Genomic DNA, 18745 nt, shown 5'->3' with positions numbered 1-18745 from the left:
AGGGGTGGCTCAGAGAGCAGATGATATGATTGATCAGCATGTTAACTAGTGTAGCAAAATCTCATCTGTTTATATGGTTTACATATTTCCCAACTATGAAAAAGGGATGGGAAGAAGAGAATCACAGAAATAAAATCCAGCATGAAAAATTGGAGCACAGTCCTGTTACTGATGAAACTAGCACAGTTTCAAGAAGAGTAAGATCATGTCCTAAGAGACAGTCTACATAAACATCCACTAATACCATCCTCCCCTAATTCTGCTTGGCAAGGACAGTGGGGGCTTTTCTATCCGGATTTCTATCTTTTGTTTGAAATGTGCTTAAGCGCCTGGCTGTCTTCTGCAATAATCAAGCAGGATCTAGAATAAAGAATATTATAATAAGACAGCCTTTCATAATAACTAATTGCAACTTAATTGTGGTTTGAGTTTTCAGTTTCTGTCTGGTTTCTTTTATTCATGCTGGCAATGAAGTGAGGGGGATAGGAAAACAGGTCTGAGATCCAGACCTATTCTGATAATTGTGTTACTTCTTATTAAAATATGAAGACACTTAAAAATTATTTGTGCCATGAGCAGATTTTATGCAGAAACAGCGCCCCATCTGCCTCACTTCTTTCTGTAGTTTCTACGAAAGAAGTAGCTGAAATAGCTTTAATTCAGAATGAAGCAATGTTTATGGTTTCTTTAATCACTGTTTACTTTCAGTAAGAGAGCTTTTTCAAGTAATGGGAGTAAAATATATTCTTCTATCAATCAGTCTAAACATTAAGAATGCTAAGTAGAAAACTATTATAATTTAATCATAGACGTACTCATTTAGAAGAAAAAAATCACCAGAGGCATGCATGGAGAAATATCTTAGCTGTGTATGCAGAATCTCTGAAAAAGGGCTGTGAATATATAATTCTGCATGCACATAAAATCAAACTATCAACATTTTGACTTCTGTCACAGTATGCAGTTATCCATAGCATGTCTGATGAAAAGCAGTTGTAATCTGCCAGAAAATGACTATTATCTCTTACAAACATAAAATCAGGAGTAATCTGTGTCCAATCAGTCTATATTTTGTATGTCCTAGATGTGGGCTGGGACAGAAGGTGAGAGTAAAGTCCTGAAGAAGGTGCAGTGCTCACAGGTACCTGAGAAGAGAGGTGGAAGTTTTGCGGTGAAGTTAAGGATTACAGTTCTGCCAGACTTGTAGTACAAATGTGATGCCCAAGTGGTATTTTTGGATCTACCCCCAATTTGGGATACAAAGAATATGAGTAATGACAAATGTATTGATTCTCCTTATAAAGCAATCCAGCGTCCAGTCTCTCTGAATTGTAAGTTTTATCTGAATCCTAAGGTAATTTAGATTATTTTGGTGATATTTATTCAATACATGGTCTCCTAGACTACAGTCTGTTTGCCATTAGACTTGTTAACACATGCCATAATAGAACCTGCTGGAGGGAACTCTATATTAACAATATTGCTGCTACTATGATGACACTAATAATTTATAGCTCTAATAAGTCTCATATCTTTTCCAGCAGCCAAGAAAGCTCCCTTCTCTTATCTACCACTGTTGAATTTGGAGAGTAATACTACCTTTCATGTCCTTCCACTAACCTTAGATATTTATGGTAACGTCAAGTGCTTTGACAGTCTTTGCCTCCTGCTCCTTTAGTTTATGAGAGAAAATACGGTCTTCGGGTTTCCCCATGATCAACCATGTGCTACATTCTGGTAGAAAGTCATTCTCTACAAGCTTTTTAATATCTAATAGTTGGTGCAGCTTGTGAGTTCTTGTCTTTTTTGGGGAGAAAGAAATTAACCCCTGAATCCATGTTGTACATTTTCAACTAAGAAAATAAATCCCTGGTTTTTTAAATTTCTCTTTTCATTTTTTATCTTTTTTCAGGCCTGTAGTTTGCCTGATTTTTTTCCCTTTGACGTTTCCTTCAGCAAAGTGCTGTTGCCAGTCTGACTTTTTGGAACCAGTTCATCCAAATTTTTTTTTTTTTTTTAGCTGACTTCTGCTGTCCTTGAATTTCTTCACTAATTGTTATAGTATGCAAAGATTAATAATTCTGCATCTTGACATAACAGCAATGTGTATTTAAAGAATGTGAAGAACTCAGCGCATACCTAATTGATTTCTAGGCTTTTAATGACTAGTTGGCATTTATTTCAGGACTTGCTTCTTAAAAGCAGTCTTTTTATAGCCACGTGGAAATATTTCAGATGATTCAAGAAGGGGAGGAAGAAAGCCCCCAAAGTCAAATACCGTGTACAGGACTCTGATACTGACAAGATTTTAGGTGAATTTTGAAATAAGGCCCTGGAACTATCAATGTGTTTATGTCAGTAACAGGGATTACGTTAGTTTTTAAAAATTCAGAAATGGTACAGCCTCTGAGTAATTTTATAAATGGTAATCTATGTATTTTAATTTCAAATTCTTACTTTAAAATCTGTGTTTAGATCTGTGAAGTAGTGGAGATTTTGTTCAAAAGGTGTGACCAGAAAAAGAAAAAGGTAGCAGGAATTATGTTCCCTGGGTGAAGGTGTTGATCATTGCACTCTGGTAAAGGACTAAAAGCATTTTCCTTTGCTCTCTGGCAATGGCAGGAGATCTGAGGTCTCACTTGGGCTGGCTGAAGAGCTGCTAACTTCTTTCTGCATTCATTGCTTATCCCCAGCTCCAGGACCCTAAATCAGAGTAGCTCCATTGGAGTCATCTGAATAATACTAGTTTGCACTGGTTGATGAGCTGACATTCTCTTGTCAGTCCTCCAGTGTATGTAAGTGAAACTTTCAAGTCTGGCTTGCTGACCCCAGGAAATTCTAACACCACTGAAAGTGTGAAAAGTAGTGAATAAAATTCACAGATTTTGCTGAATTTAACAATTACTTTTACGTACTGAAGATAATTTTGAAATGGCCAAAAATTAATAATATATTAATATTTATTTAAAAATACATGAAAATAAAATGTTTGCCTTTGGATCAAACCACTCAATCCATGATGATATAATTGAGACTTTTCCCCTCCCTAGATCAGACTGTGAATAAAAAGCATCCATTATTTCTTCCAGTCTGTTTAATAGGTCAGAGAGGCACACCTTGAATTTTCGCTGACATCACTATTAGCTAATTTAGTTCAGTTTCTCATGAGTTCAGTTTATCTTTGCTCTGGTCACTTGCTCCTGCTCCTTCTCAGATTCTTAGAGTTTTCTCTTGCCCTTTTCATCTGCTGCTCTGGTCAGATCCTCAGCTGGTGTAAATAGCTGTGATTACTGTAAGGATGCTGCTCATTTACACAAGCAGGTGGTCTGGTTCCAGGCTGGCTATGAAAATGGATTTAGTGAGCGAGATTTTTCTGTAAATGTCTGGTCTGTGTTTATTAGCATCTTACTAAGCCCCAGACAAGTGAGTTTTTTTAAGTTTTTTTTTTCATTTTATTTCTTAGGAGAATTTTATGTTTATTCTTTCTTTATTACTTAAAGGTTGCATTGAAGAAACAAATTGTCCATTGAGATGGGTTTAGTGGAGCATTTGTTTTGTTCTTGACAGAATGGTTCTCTGCATCCATTAAAAAGTAGGAACAAAAATAAAGGCATTTTATTTAGAGCTTTATGTATGAAATAACCAAGTAAATGTGTATGTGGGTAGACTTGAATTAGCAAGTGGGGGATTACCAATCCCTTAATTAAAGTGAATAAATCAGGAAGACTCACAGCGTTTACCTTGCAGCTGTGTAACAGACAAACCCTCGGCAGGCTGGAAACTGAGGATCTGCTAGGATTTCAGGCTTTCCTGTTGCTTTTTTGGAAATGCCACCATGTCCTGCCAGTGCATGCCAGGACTGACCCTGCTGCACCTGGCCAGAGAAGGAGGGAGGGAGAGAGACAGAGGGAGAAAGGGAGGGAGGACCGCCTTGCCAGGTATTTGCTGCATAAATCTTGGTAGTCATTGCTTATGTCAGTGTGGATTTGTAGAATTCATATAGACCTGTAATTCAGAGGGGGAGCACGGATGTGGGCAACATGTGCCATTGCACACTCCATCCCGTCTGTAGCCTGTGATGCTACTGGGGAGCAGAATGAGAGCAGTGCCGCCGAAACACTGCCATGTTTTGTGCAATGAAAAGGCAAAGACTGGGTGTTGGTAAATCTGAGGTGTGGGAATCAGGTGGGATGAAATCATAGAATCATAGAATTGGCTGGGTTGGAAAAGACCTCTGAGACGAACAAGTCCAACCCTTGATCCAACACTGCCTTGGTTACTAGACCATGGCACTAAGTCACACATCCAGTCTCATCTTATAAACCTCTAGGGATGGTCAATCCACCACCTCCCTGGACAGCCCATTCCAATACCTGATTACTCTCTCTGTAAAAAATTCCTAATATCCAACCTAAACCTTCCCTGGCAGAGCTTAAGCCCTTGCTCTCTTGTCCTGCTGCTGGTTGACTGGGAGAAGAGATCGATGCCCACCTGGCTACAATCTCCATTCAGGTAGTTGGAGAGAGTGATGAGGTCACCCCTGAGCCTCCTCTTCTTCAGACTAAACAACCCCAGCTCCCTCAGCCTCTCCTCACAGGACTTGTCTTGAGTCCCTTCACCAGCCTCGTTGCTCTTCTCTGCACCCACTCCAGCACCTCAATATCCTTCCTGAACTGAGGGGCCCAGAACTGGACATAGCACTCCAGGTATGGCCTCACCAGAGCTGAGTACAGGGGAAGGATCACTTCCCTGCTCCTGCTGGCCACACTGTTCCTGATCCAGGCCAGGATGCCATTGGCCGTCTTGGCCACCTGGGTACACTGCTGGCTCATGTTCAGCTTCCTGTCGATCCAAACTCCCAGGTCCCTTTCTTCCTGGCTGCTCTCCAGCCACTCTGTCCCCAGCCTGTAGCGCTGCATGGGTGTTGTTGTGGCCAAAGTGCAGGACCCGGCACTTGGCCTTGTTGAACTTCACACTGTTGGAATCAGCCCAGCTCTCCAGCCTATCCAGGTCCCTCTACAGAGCCCTCCTACCTTCCAGCAGGTCAACACTCCCTCCCAGCTTGGTGTCATCTGCAAATTTGCTAATGATGGACTCAATCCTCTCGTCCAGATCATCGATAGAGATGTTAAACAGGACTGGGCCCAGCACTGATCCCTGGGGGACACCACTGGTGACGACACCAGCTGGATGCAGCCCCGTTCACCAGCACTCCCTGGGCCCAGCCATCCAGCCAGTTCTTAACCCAGCACAGAGTGCCCTATCCAAGCCATGGGCTGCAGCTTTTTCAGGAGTATGGTATGGGAGATGCTGTCAAAGGCTTTGCTGAAGTCCAGATAGACACATCCACAGCCTTCCCCTCATCCACCAGGCAGGTCATCTGATCATAAAAGGAAATCAGGTTGGTCAGACAGGACCTGCCCTTCCTAAACCTGTGCCAGATGGCCCCTGTCCATCCTGTAGGTGCTGTGTGATTGCACTCAGGATGATCTGCTCCATATCCTTGCCAGGCACTGAGGTCAGGCTGACAGGCCTGTAGTTTCTCAGGTCCTCCTTAAAGCTTTTTTGTGGATCAGTGCGACATTCACCAACTTTCAGTCATCTGCCAGTGAGCCAGAACTGGTGATAGCGGCTTGGTGAGCATTTCTGCCAGCTCCCTCATCACCCTAGGATGGATCCCATCTGGTCCATAGACTTGTGAGGATCCAAGTGGCTCAGCAGGTCTCTAACTTCTTCCTCCTTCCTCCTGGATTACAGGAGTGCTATTCGATTTTCTGTCTCTGCCTACAGTTCCAGAGGCCAGTTGTCCTTAGAACAGCCTGTCTTACTGTTGAAAACTGAGGCAAAGAAGGTGTTAAGTACCTCAGCCTTTTCCTCATCTTTGGTGACTTTGTTCCCCTCTATATCCAACAAAGAAGGGAGGTTTTCCTTGCCCCTGCTTTTGCTATTGATGTATTTGTAGAAGCACTTCTTGTTATCCCTAACAAAAGGTGACAGATTGAGTTCAAAGTGTGCCTTTGTCTCTTAATTTTCTTTCTACATGACCTAACTATATTCCTAACTTCTTCATGAGTAGCTAGCCCTTTTTTCCATAGTCGGTAAGCTTTCTTTTTTCCCCCTAATTTCCTTTAAAATCTCCCTGGTCAGCCGGGCTGGCCGTCTTCCCCACCGGCTTACCTTTCACAGTGTGATTCCACCAGTGCTCCTGAAGCTTCTCTGAACTGGTATCTGATCCCCTTCCCCACAGCTGTAGCTGAGTCTAAAATCTCCGTGGTCCTTGCAGCTGCCCAGCTACAGCTGTGAGAACTGTGAGCAGAGAGCAAATGGCTGATCATGGAGCTCATGAGGTTTATGATGTGGGAACTTTGTTTTAATAACAAATCAGAAGTCAAGGTCTGAGAAAAATGGAGCTGTTGTGAGATGGGGAGCACCCTGAGAATGCAAAAAATTAACCACTTTAAATCAAGTAAATCAATACAGTGTGATAGGACAGTAGTGTTACTTACAGTACTTACACTGCTCACAACTGATTTCAGTAGCACACAGTGCAGCTGTCATTTACCAGAGTTGTCAGTTATTTAATTATAGTTTGTACCACATGATATTTAAGTGCATAGTTGTGGTATTTTTTTATTTACAGTCTAAGCTATAGAAAGACCCAGAATATTTTACCCTAGGGTACTCAAAAATGGTTGTTGTCGTTCTATCTTACAGAGTAATCTAGAGTGTCTGCTGTAAAGTAGGACTTCTGAATTCTCTAAATCAAGAAAGGTTTAAAATTTCATCCTTTGGTGGACTATTCTTCCATGGCTTTCATGGAAAAGACTGAGAAATAACTGAAACATGTTTGAAGCGCAAAAACAACAATAAAGGTCTTTGACATTCTCCTCAATAAATATAAATCAGAAAAATAAAATTTTGATATCAAATTTGTCATTAATCCAGTTTTCATATCTGTTCTGCCAAGATGAGTTTTTTACTTTTCTTTCTTGTGTCAGAAACATGAACTGTAACATTTTCCCCTCTCTTTGGACAAGGGTTCAACCTGGCAAGAGTGAAGCGTCTTGTAACTGTTATTTTCTGAGCTTTAGATGAGATAAAGGAACACTTATTATTCCTCTCTTTTTTTTTTTTTTTTTTCTTTTCCTGGAAACTGACAAAAGCATTGTTTTAGTCGAGACTATGGTGAACTTATTTTTCTTTTCTCCGTACCATACCTGGTAATATCTGGCTCAAGGTTGCTGAATATACTAAAAAAAAAACCCTGATAATTTCTATGCCATTGTTGCTATAAGTATAGTTGTACTGATGCTAAAGTTTTTGTCTTACTGGACTGTAATCCTAGATACCATAAAAACATGCAAAGCTAACTGAGTAAAAATCACTTGTTTGGGTAGTCCCAAGAGTGCTAAGGTAGCCTGCTGCATTTTAAGCGTTACTGTGGAAAATAGTTTTCCCAGGAAATGGTGCAGTATGTTCATGTTTCCCTTTGATAGCACTGCTGCAGCATGTTCACCAAATGAATTGATGTGAGAATACTATGTTTATTGGACTTTCTCACCCCTTTATGTCAGTCACATAAACCTCTTATTTGGCTCCTCTTTGGCCAGACAGCTGCTCAGAGCTGTGTTAAATACTCAGCACACAGCTGTGCCCTTCAGCTGGACAGGACCTCAGTGTGTGACGTTCACCTGGATGTGCAACATCAGTAGCACCAGGGTGAGATAGGAGTGAAATAGTCCACTTTGACTTCCCCAGCCAAAACAGATGGAGGGTGGAACTTCTCACCCACAGAGTGCAATCCTTGGTGACCAAGCATTGATCTTCATCAGATGGGTTCTGCACACTTCCAGGGACCTACTCTGGTCTTGCCTGAGCCAGACATCAAAGCCCCACCTGGTGTCAGCCTCATGCACATCACCACTCTGCACTTCTCTCCTTATTTGATATGCAGTCTAGGTCAGGAAGAGTAAAGCACAGCCTGAGGTTGCTCGCTTGAATCCTCTGCCATAACATCTTCAGGCATTTCTCCACAACATTAGGCTTTCATCAAGGTGGAGGCAACTGGATTTGGTTGCCTCACCATTTTTCTCTGGAAGCTTTAAGGTGAGGGGCTGCTGGTTCTGTCTGCTGGTTAACCTTAAGTCATCTCATGTGTCTTCTGAAAGCTGGAGTAGTGAAACGCACCACTTTGTGTTCCTGCTGGTGATATCTGGAACCGAAGCTGTCTGAATTTATCATCATAACTGCTCAATTCTTTTACTGTCAAACGTTTCACTGAATCCACAGTCAGAGGACAACTTTGAAGTCTGGCTTTGTCTCCAGTGCATTTACACAGGAGACTCCAGTTTTCCATTTAAAAGTGAGAGTTCATCGAAGGTCCATGAAAGTGAAGGATTGTTTAATTACGTTCTGATTTGCCAACAGTATACTCAACCCTGTTCAGAACATAAATATATATATAATGTCTTTTCCCCCTGGAGTCTTAGCAAAGTCCTGAATACCATTGCCTTCACAGAGGTTTCAATGTGTTTTCATCTGCTCATGAAGGATCTGCTGTGGCTCTAACTTAATAAATCTAACAGTAGAGAAACATTTTACGAAAGGTTTGGCAACATCTGCAGCAGAAATTCCAGTCCTGTTCTAATCACATCTTGTTCTGAAAATGTGTAAGGTGGAATTTATTGAATGGGTGAAATGGACAGAAAATTTTTCTCTCAGGAAGAAAACTTTCATGCACATCTTCATTTTATTGTGATCTAGTTTGCTGCAAAAGGATAAGGTAACCTACTAATTTTTATTTTTTTAAATTAATCTTTATAGGTTTTGTATTCCATTTAGAGAACTACTGGATGAAGAACCAAGCCTGGTTTTCTAGGGGCATTGAACAATGATGGCTTTGGAATAGAAATCTGGAAAGATATATTTAATTCTTTGTCCTGTCACTGATTTGCTGATCAATATAAATAGTGTCTCTGGAATTCTAGTTCTTCAGTCTTTTATCTTGTAAACTGTACATTTTTCAGAGGAGAGATTCTCTCAGTTTCCATGGTACATAACATAATGCTGATCAGAATCTCCAGCCACCACAAAACTGAGGATGATCATGTTAGGAATAGACAGGGAGCAAGACCAGTGAGACATCCACTGTTAAACAGGAAACTGTAATGCAGTAGTCTTCTGACCTCAGAATTATCTTTACCTGTGTGTGTCTTTACACTGCTCTTTTTATGTTTTTTAAATTTACATTATATTACACATTATGTTGCGCCTTCGGTGTTGGGTACTACAATGAGGAAACAGTGAGAGAACTAGGTTTTGTGCTAGATGGCTCAACTCAAGCAGTATCACTAAATGACTGTTATTTCCACAATCAGAACCAGAAGTGACATGACTGTCTTTACTTGGCATCCCCATCCTCCCTGCAGAGCTGTGACTAACCACTCATACATGAGGCCCTGTGCTGCAGGGGCTGAGTGCAAGTGGGATGGCTGCAGCAGGGACTGTGTGAGGCGGCAGTATAGCCGGAATGGCAGCTTAGCTCAACAACTTCTTAGCTCTTCTTTTTTTATCAAACACCCACACACAGGCTTTTAGGAAAGTTTCCAATCGCTTCCTCTTGGTAAACAGCCGAACAGCTGTTTTTTCAGAAAGGACTGGGGAAGCTGAGGTGTGTAAATCAAAGCTTTGGAGCCAACTCCATTTCCAGTTTTGTTTTTGGCTTACAGTGATCAGGATCTGTCTGTGCTGCTGTGAGAGATTTTTGCTGCCTGTGGTACAGCAGCTCCTGAGCTTGTGGGCTACACTGATGTACAACAGCATCATCTTCGCAGTCACTGGTCCCTATATATTGGCAGTGCTTAAGCCCTCCTGCTCTGTCACCACATGTAGTTTTGTTCTTTGGTGAAGGACAAAGGAATTTTCTAGAACCTTTGGTGAAAGATCATAACAATAAAAGGAGGCCACAGCCAAGAATTTTATGAATGTGCCTGGAAACTTTGTTAAATTGCAGCATCTATCCACATGACAGCTCTGCAGCGATCTGATGCCAGACCTCCAGAGAAAATCCTAAGTACTTACAGGAAAGATCCCCCGCACTTTAAGTTCTCAGTACTTTCAGTATGTATGACTTAAATTGCTTTGCTTTCCAGGCTGGGGAAATTTTGTTTCTTAACATGGGTTTTATCTAAGTGATGTAAAGCCATCCCTATGGCCCAACTCATGTTCTGCCTTCAGGCTGAGAAAAGACCTCAGTGTCTACTGCTCTCTTTGCCCCAGTGCTGTGGTTTTCAGTAGAAGAAAACTGAGGCTTTCAGCAGAAGAAAACTGAGGCATGGGCACAGAAAAGGGAACCATGGTGCACTCTGCTCTGATCTAAACTGTCAGAGACCCATGACAGTCTGCCTCAGAGTAGGAAGTAGAAAATCTGCTGGTTCTTTACTTTTTTTGACTAAATCTCGAGTTCTGGTCCCTGTGCCCAGAATTTTTTCTGCATTTTACCTCCATCCGTTTCTTGAAAAATATCAAACCATCTTTTAAGTGTCATCCAGAACCCATCCTCCCCTAGAGAGGAGTCAGAAGTGGTCTGAATTCTCTCAACAAATAGAAGAATCACAACACAGGCTCCTGTCTTCCTTGGAAGAGATTTAGCTGTGTCCTGGTTTTGATTGGGATAGAGTTCACTTTTTAGCTATGAGGCTGTTGCAGAAAAAAAAAAAAAACAGATTACCAGCAATCATATTTTAATACAGTGAGGTCTGGTTTTGGTGTTTTGTTTTGGTTTTTTTAAGATTTAGGTAACTTTAAGGTAGTAAGTATTTAGTGCATATGCCCTAAAGTGACTGATATATCCCCACAAGCTTTTATCTTTGTGCAATCAGTTGATATATGGTCTCTCAAAGAAAAAAACATGCCCAAGGAAACGATGTCTGCTAAAATACTATTACCAGATTTTCCATTATAAGAAGTGACCTTTCACTCCCTTCCAGAGATTTCAGATCTTCAGTGCTGACACAGAGGGTAAGGAAACTCACATCACAAGAGAAAATTGCCTTGATTTGTCTTTTGAAACAAATTCTCCTTTTACTGCCTAATGTCCTAACGTACAATCTCCACTTGGTAATTGCCTGTCTATCTGCTACAATATGTTTAACATAAGAAGCCTTTCCCCTTTTGACTGGGTTTTCCTTTCATCAACATTTTTCTTTCTTTAAGGAAATTTCACATCTTGTTCACACTTAGGAGTCCTTGAGTGAAACAGTTTCTAAAAGAATATCTTAAAACAAATTCTCTTTTAAGATTTCAGGCAATAATTCCTTGTTTACTCATAAAAATCTGGAAAATAATGAAGGGAAAATGGAAAAGGAATATATTTTCATTGCACCAGGAAAATTTGAATGAAGCTTCCCACAAAGGTCTACTTTCTTGAAGCCGCTGCCTAAACAGGAAAATTTGAAGTGTCTAGGTCTTATTTCTTTGCAAAACAGTGTGAGTCAAGGTCCGGTGTTGATATTTGTGCTTAATAGAAATTGTGGAGCCCCTGATGGTCTAGTGGTAAAGGCGCCGCGCTATCACCGCGGAGACCCGGGTTCGATTCCCGGTCAGGGCCACTCCCGGGCAGGTGGGGCTCGTTAGCCCTTAAAGGCAACCCACCTACGTCCTAAGGACCTCGCTGCCACCGTCCAAGCTCGCTTGGCCCCGGCAGATGAACCTTAGGATTAAAGGGTGGGCTCAGTTCCGCGCACACTGTGTCTCACCTAAAAAATCCAATGCGCAGGCTGGAAGGTGGAAAGACCTTCCCCGGATCTTCGCTCGCGAAGACGGGCCATTATTATTAATAGAAATTGTGTCTCTAATTGCCATCATTTTGACCAAGTTGTGGTGGGTTGACCTTGGCTGGATGCCAGGTGCCCACCAAGCCATTCTATCACTCCCCAGCAGGACAGGGGTGAGAGAATAAGATGAAAAATGACTCATAGGTTGAGATAAGGTAGTTTACTAAAGCAAAAGCAAAAGTTTACATGTGCACAACCAAAGAGAAAAATAGCAAGATATATCCTCTACTTCCCATTTAAAAGAAATGTCCAGCCACTTCCTGGGAAGCAGGGCTTCAGCACGCGTACTGGTTGCAAACGTAAATAACAAATGCGTCCCCCCTTCCTCCTCCTTTCCTTAGTATTTGTATCTTCCAAGCTGATGTCATATGGTATGGAATATCCCTTTGGTTAGTTTGGGTCAGGTGGCTTTTACTTGTGTCCCCTCCCAGGACCTTGCCTTTGATAGCGGGGAGGAATGTTGAGGTACAGTGCTGATGCTGTGCCAGCACTACCCATCAGGAGCCAAAACACTGCTGTGTTATCAACACCTTTCTAGCTACCCATGCAAAGTACAGCACTATGAGATCTGCAATGGGGAAATTAACTCCATCTCAGCCAGTTACAATACAGCACTACTCCAGCTTTATGTACCAGCCTTCTTACGGAAGTGTGGGCACTCACTGCAAATGTCTGCTTCAGTTATCAAGTTTCCTTTAAACTCTTTGCAGCACCAGAGGAGTAATTTTCCTCTGTGTACTTTTCTCATGGTTTCTCAAGGTTTTATGTGTTTTTATGCTCATGATCATGGGGATATTTCCATTGGTCTTACTGCACATAATTAGATCTAAACATTCTTGATATATACATTTTCCTCTGTCATAATTATGGAATCCCAAGAGAAAAATACATCCAGTTTGCTGTTTGTTTAAGAGTCCAACAGAGAGATGCATTGCAGCACTACCACCCATCATGAAAAAACTAGCAGTTAACAAAATGCTTTATATGTTGGCCTAACATATGTTACTTTTCTATAGACACTTCTGCTTTAAAAAAAGACATTCAGCATGTTCTTACATGTAGAAGAAAATCTCTATCAAGAAGTCAAATAAAAACAAGTAATACAAGTCACTGCTAAAAGCAAACACCACTGAGTTTGATGTCCTTGTAAACATAATTAAGGAAATTTTTTCTCAGTATTCATTTGTGGAAGTCTGAGCAAGGCATCCACCAAAGCGGATAAAGGAGAGTTACAGCCTTCACCCCACCAAGGTGCAGTCCAGCCTGTTCTTCATTTCAGGACTGCTTCTTTAGTACTGCATGCAAAATACCGTTAACATGGTGTCCATTCCACAGTAAAAATAGTAGTATTAAATGCAAATAAAATTATGGTTTCTATATTGAGAAGCATAGAGACAGCCTGTCTCTATGAATTATATGTCTGGACTTCCTTATCAGTTGCTTACTTAATATTCTCATAAGTGGTCTTTGCTTAAGGTTCTGTTAAACCACAGATTTATTGTGTAATGGCAAGACTAGCAGGGCTGCTCTGCACAGAACCATAGGCAGACTACTAACCATTCTGTAATCAAATAGATGATGGTCTGAAAGGAATTTTAGATATCTAGGGTGTTCTCATTCTCTGATACCTTCTCTACTGATATTCTGCACTGGCTAATCTTTTTCTTTCAATTACAGCTCAATTTTTTTTTCTTTGATATATCCTCTATACATACATTCTTCTAGCAAAGATCTCCACACAGCTCAGGGACATGGAGGCAGCTGTGAGGTCTGAATGTGGCAGAACATTCACAGAGCATCTTTTGATACTGCCTCAGTGATGGAACAGGTCATGCTTTGGATTTGAACTATGATGTTGCCTGGAGTATCTTTCATGCTCGTAATGAAAAGAAAGGGCCCATTGGTAAGAGGAGGAGCAGGTAGCTCGAGCTGCTTCTTTGAAGTTCAGTGGCAGATCATCCAAACTGAGAGTCTTTCATCAACTCCAGTGGGGTTTGGGTCCACTTTTTAATTGCTCATTTGCTGGGCGACAAGTAGCACACTGGGTGATGTTAAAGTAATGTTCTCTTTTTCTGGGTCTCGATCCAGCAAACTCCTTAAGTGTGAGCTTTACTAAAGTCTGTAGTGTCCTTGAAATAAATGAGATAATTGAAGTTGTATAAAGCTAAAATCAAATTGAAGTAATGCTTTCAACTGGATCCACTGCCCTAATATAGCTGTACATATGCATCCCTATACCAGATTGACTGTTTCTCAGTGCAGTGCCTCCATAAGAGACAATTTCCAATTTTTAGCCTGGGCGAGATTTTGCTATTTCTGTTTTGTTGCTGACCATTCTGATCCTTTCCCTCCCTTGGTCTGCCTTCTTGAACTGCTACTGAATCATGATGGGAGCAGAGCTGACCCAGGTGTGTTAGGCCTCTGTCCTTAAAAGGACTGAGATGTCTAAGGCTGGTACTACTGTGTAGTACTGTATTCTTCGCTGACTAGGATTAATTTTGTTGTTTATATCCATAACAAACAAACAAACGCACACACAAACCAACCAACCAAAAACCCAAACAAACAAAAACAAAACAAACAAAAAAAGAACAAATCCACACGTTTCTAACAACGAAAATTACCTTACAGTTTTATGTCTTCCCGACAAGCTATGACAAGCTATGGAATACACTGTTTTGACCATGAATTCTGATCTTTTCATCTGATTTACACAGAGCCCTATGGATAACAAATAAAGTTTCTGCTTACTGCGGGAGGGTGGGGGAATAAAAAAAAAAGCCGATGACTATCTACAGGCTGCCGTAAATACAGCTTACTTGGCATGCCTGTCCCCAAGATGAACTGATTTGTGGCCTGGATTCAAAAATGTTTTACTGTTCTTTGCTTCTCTGTGGATTCAGCTATTTAGATCGGTCTAATTTTTAACTGAAGGAACTGAAGAGCTATTATTCTCCTCGAAGGTTATCTCATTTGTTTAAAAACTGGTGGCAAACCACTGACTGCTGTATTTGTTTCGAAGACAGCAGCCATGGGGGAGAAGAGTTATATCTGGAAAACTCCCACGTTCAAACTCCCAAGGTCCTTTCCTGAAATAACAAATAGTTTCATGAGTAGTGAAATAAACTTCACCATGATTCCTAGCAACTCTCCTCAGCTGTGGCAGAGTATGAGCTCACCGGGTTTCACTGTATGGAATTAATTGTCATAAACCAAGTCAGAGTACATTACCTTTTCAGCCTTTACCACTGTTATCAAAGTTGGTTGGCCAACCACTTCTACAAGGGAAAGAAAGACAGAAGCAAACTTATGCACAAGACAACACCTTTGGAAGTGATGCTGAAGTTCCAGAAACCTTAGAAAGGTGGAATTAAGTATTCCATATTGTTGCTTAGGTCCTTAGACAAGGCCATTCTCTGAATTCTTGTTCTTTTTAAAGGAATTGACACTTACAGACTCTCCTCGCTGAATATATCGTAGAACAGATGTCAGATTAGCTATTAGCAAGTAGAAATTGCCTTTTTAAAAATTATTATTATTATTATTATTATTATTATTCTTTTAGTGAAGGAATCCGCTGTCTGTTCAATGATGATGATACAAGCAAACTTCTTTCTGTATTAGGCATGTCATGACTAGGAGTAGCTTTAAGAGAGGAATGTGTCAATACATTACTAAAGTTTGAAAGGAAATGCAGGCATCCACAGAAAACACAGGATGAAATTTGTGCTTCTGAATCTTGCTCATGCAGCATGGCCTAGCTGGGAAGGGGAAACATTGGATTTGCTGGGCACCCATTGTGGGGACAGTCTTGAGACATACCACAATTTTCTGAATATTGAAGTGTACTTCCCAGTTCCCAGTCTGACACTCAGCTGGCTTCCGTGCAGCAGGAGGAAGGCAAGCACTTTGGAAAATGCAGCTGTCTTGAGCACTTAAATGAGAGCTCCCCTGACTTGGACAGCTGGACTATCAGGTACGTCATTATGTTTAAAATTAGCGGTTTGGAAAGAATTACAAGGCAAAAAAAGAGAGAGATTAGTTCAGATAAATAAAATATAGAGCAAGCTGCTTTCCGATCAGTTCAGACTCTGCAGGGAATTGCCTCACCTAAAAGGATGTCTTCCAGATTGCTTCCCACTCATCTTCCTTATGAGATAGTTTTCCTCCTGCAGTGCAAGGATGTCTTTGTGGCTCCTGCCATTGAGGGTATCCTCCTTCTGTGTATAGCCAAAATGACCTTTTTGCCTTATGACTTAACACGTGCTTTTATTCATTGTGAAATGATTTTTAATGCTTTTTAGTAAATGTGACAGGCAGTGTATTATGCACTGTCGTCTTTTATTTACTCCCATAAAGCATTATGGAATACCGTTAGTATGTGACATTCAGGATATTGTGTAGTACTTCATTGCATTGCAACATGGAACAGTTCAGTGCCTTGAAAGACAGACTCACTGTCTTTTCCTTTGCTTATGTCTTTTCTCAAGTTTTTTTATCCTGACTTTCCCCTTGCCTAGTGTGTGATTTCCATGAGTTCCCCCAGCGGATCTGATGAGGGCAATGCTTGTCTGCTTGGAAAAGTCTTATTTTAGTCCCGTATCTTTGTTGATACAAGAAGTACAGGAGTTGCTCACATCTTCTCAAGCTGTTTCCCAGTTGCTTGATGATTCCTAAGAGGCCAACCTTGTAAGAGCAAGTTTATGTTGACTATGTTCCTGTGTCTTCTAAGCCAGATAACTATGTGAAATCCCAGTGAAAATCCCCTTAGAAAATTCTAACGTGTTTGGTTCCGGTGCTGGTCACACCACTTCAGGTTGTAATTTAGTGCAAGGTGAGGGAGGTGAGAGGAAATCAAGCTGTTTCAGAACTCCTGAAGAGTCTGCTCTGGTGAAGTCAAGTGAAAGCACTGAGTAGCTTTAGATTTCATCTCATGTGGGCTATAGAAACAGTATTTATGGCCTTTCTCATGAAATATACATTCTTCCCTTGTGGAAAAGACATATCCTCAGAGTGCAATATTTGGATATCTATTACTTTACTATAGTGAGACTTTTCTTCCCATGCTTCTCTCCAACCTTTCCTCTATGATAACTTTATAATTCCTGCATTACCATGATAGAAATATTAAGTCACTGTGCTTTGATTTTTAAGCTTTTTAACATGTGCAGGTCTATTGCTTCGTGTACCTGTTCAACTCAGATATTGCAAAGCTGCTCCAGCCATGACATTTCATCACTGGTCTTAGTTAGGTGTGATTGACTTGATGGCAGAGCACCACAGTCTGTGAAATTCAGAGTTTAATTATGAACCATGACAGACCCTGTCTTCTTGGTGTACAAGAGCACAGTAGTGTGCGTTCTCAGCTGGTGTGCTGAGTGCACAGATGTTTTGTTTGGGGATATATGTATGAACACATTTAAGAGATACTGTCCCCCAGAATCTCAGAAGGGTAAAGCCTGTGCTAGGACTGTCTGGGAAAAGGAAATCTTTCCCTCAGAAGCATAAATTACATTGAACAACACAGTGAAATGCATGGTGATAGAGGGAAAATGGCAAGAGTTTGCTGTCCAAGAAAGAAGAGTAAAGAACTCTGAGGCATAGGATGAGTTATGCCATGTTTTACTGCAGTAACTTTTGTTCTGACTTGGGGAATGGTTGCTTCACTAAAAAGTGCGGAACTTGTTATCATCAAAACTGTTTTATTTTTATCCCTTTTCTTGGACATTTTTGACATAGTCCTGTGAAATATCTTGTCCTCTCGGTGGACTGGGTGTTTTTAGAGTCCAAAGGTCCTCAGCATTTTGGTAAGAATTCAGTAGTGTTGGCTGGACATTTTGTTTCATTCCAGATTAGGGGAAAAAAAACCCCACAGCTGTATTTTTCTCCTTTTTTTTGAATAAAATAAAATTAAAACCAGATTCCAGTATAGATGTCCCTGATGAAAATTGCAACAAAATTAATAGGTGGGTGGTCTTTATTTTCACAAAATTGTCACTTTTCCTGTGCAAATTGTTTGGTCAAAATAGAACAAAACAAAACTGGCTAATTCTGCATTTTGAGCTAGGGCTGTATTTGCTTAGAAAGGGAGGCTCAGAATGTGAAAGCATCTAAGAAAGATGTCACAGTTAGGTCTTTGGAGACAGTTTTACAGGAAACAAAGGCTTTTATCTTCTAAGTTTCAGGTTGTTTGGAGGCTAGAATTTTTGCTCTGTCAGAAGAGTACAATGAACTGTTGACACGCAACCATGCTTTGCTTACAGCTGCATGCAGGGAAGTATTTACAGCAAGGAACCAGTGAAAACCTGAAAAAACAGATGTACTTGCCATGAAGTTTGTACCATTTCTTTGGGTTCCTGTTTTTAATGAGTGTTTTCTGAAACAAATATATTTATTTTATATAAAGACCTTGGAAAACTTCAGTCAAACGTTAGATTTTATTTTAAGAGTAAAAATTTAGATTACTGTGTGTTACAGATGGCTACCACTGGTTGCTTACTTGGGGTTTGTATTGCCAACATTCACAGAGCGACTTGGTGGGAGATACTTTTCCCTCATTTGCTCTTCCTCAGCAGCCAAATTCAGGAGAAGGCACCAATTTTCTATTTCTGTTGCTTGTAGTGGAACTGGAGGTTGACCTGGCATTCAGCAGAGGACTAGAGTGATGTTCAGTTTAAGATAAAGACACCAGAGTTTAAGTGCTTACATGAAAGCAGTGTCCAAGTTCATGTAGTAAATAGAAATTCCGTCAATGCAGTTGGTTGACTGACTTACCTGGGTGTAACTCCTACAGTCTGCATTTAGAAGGGGCTCAGATTACCCACATGCAGGTGACTTTGTGAGACACCACGGCTTCCACTGGACCTTTGCTGGGGGCTGCTAGATGTGCTGCTGGATCTCCTTGTCCTCGT

General features: G+C 40.9%; 1 protein-coding gene and 1 non-coding gene across 5 annotated transcripts in view; both read left to right on the top strand.

Annotated features, from left to right (window-relative positions):
* The window catches only part of PDGFD (platelet derived growth factor D), a 144627-nt gene that overhangs the window by 64010 nt on the left and 61872 nt on the right, over positions 1-18745 (top strand). The window lies entirely within an intron of this gene.
* On the top strand, positions 11536-11608 carry TRNAD-AUC (transfer RNA aspartic acid (anticodon AUC)). The gene has a single exon. It is a non-coding gene; the product is annotated as a tRNA-Asp (tRNA).

The sequence above is a fragment of the Myiozetetes cayanensis genome, unplaced genomic scaffold (assembly GCF_022539395.1).
Source record: "Myiozetetes cayanensis isolate MyiCay16 unplaced genomic scaffold, myiCay2020 scf5-8, whole genome shotgun sequence".
In the NCBI taxonomy this organism is placed as follows: domain Eukaryota; kingdom Metazoa; phylum Chordata; class Aves; order Passeriformes; family Tyrannidae; genus Myiozetetes; species Myiozetetes cayanensis.
This window is presented reverse-complemented; position numbering and strand designations above follow the sequence as displayed.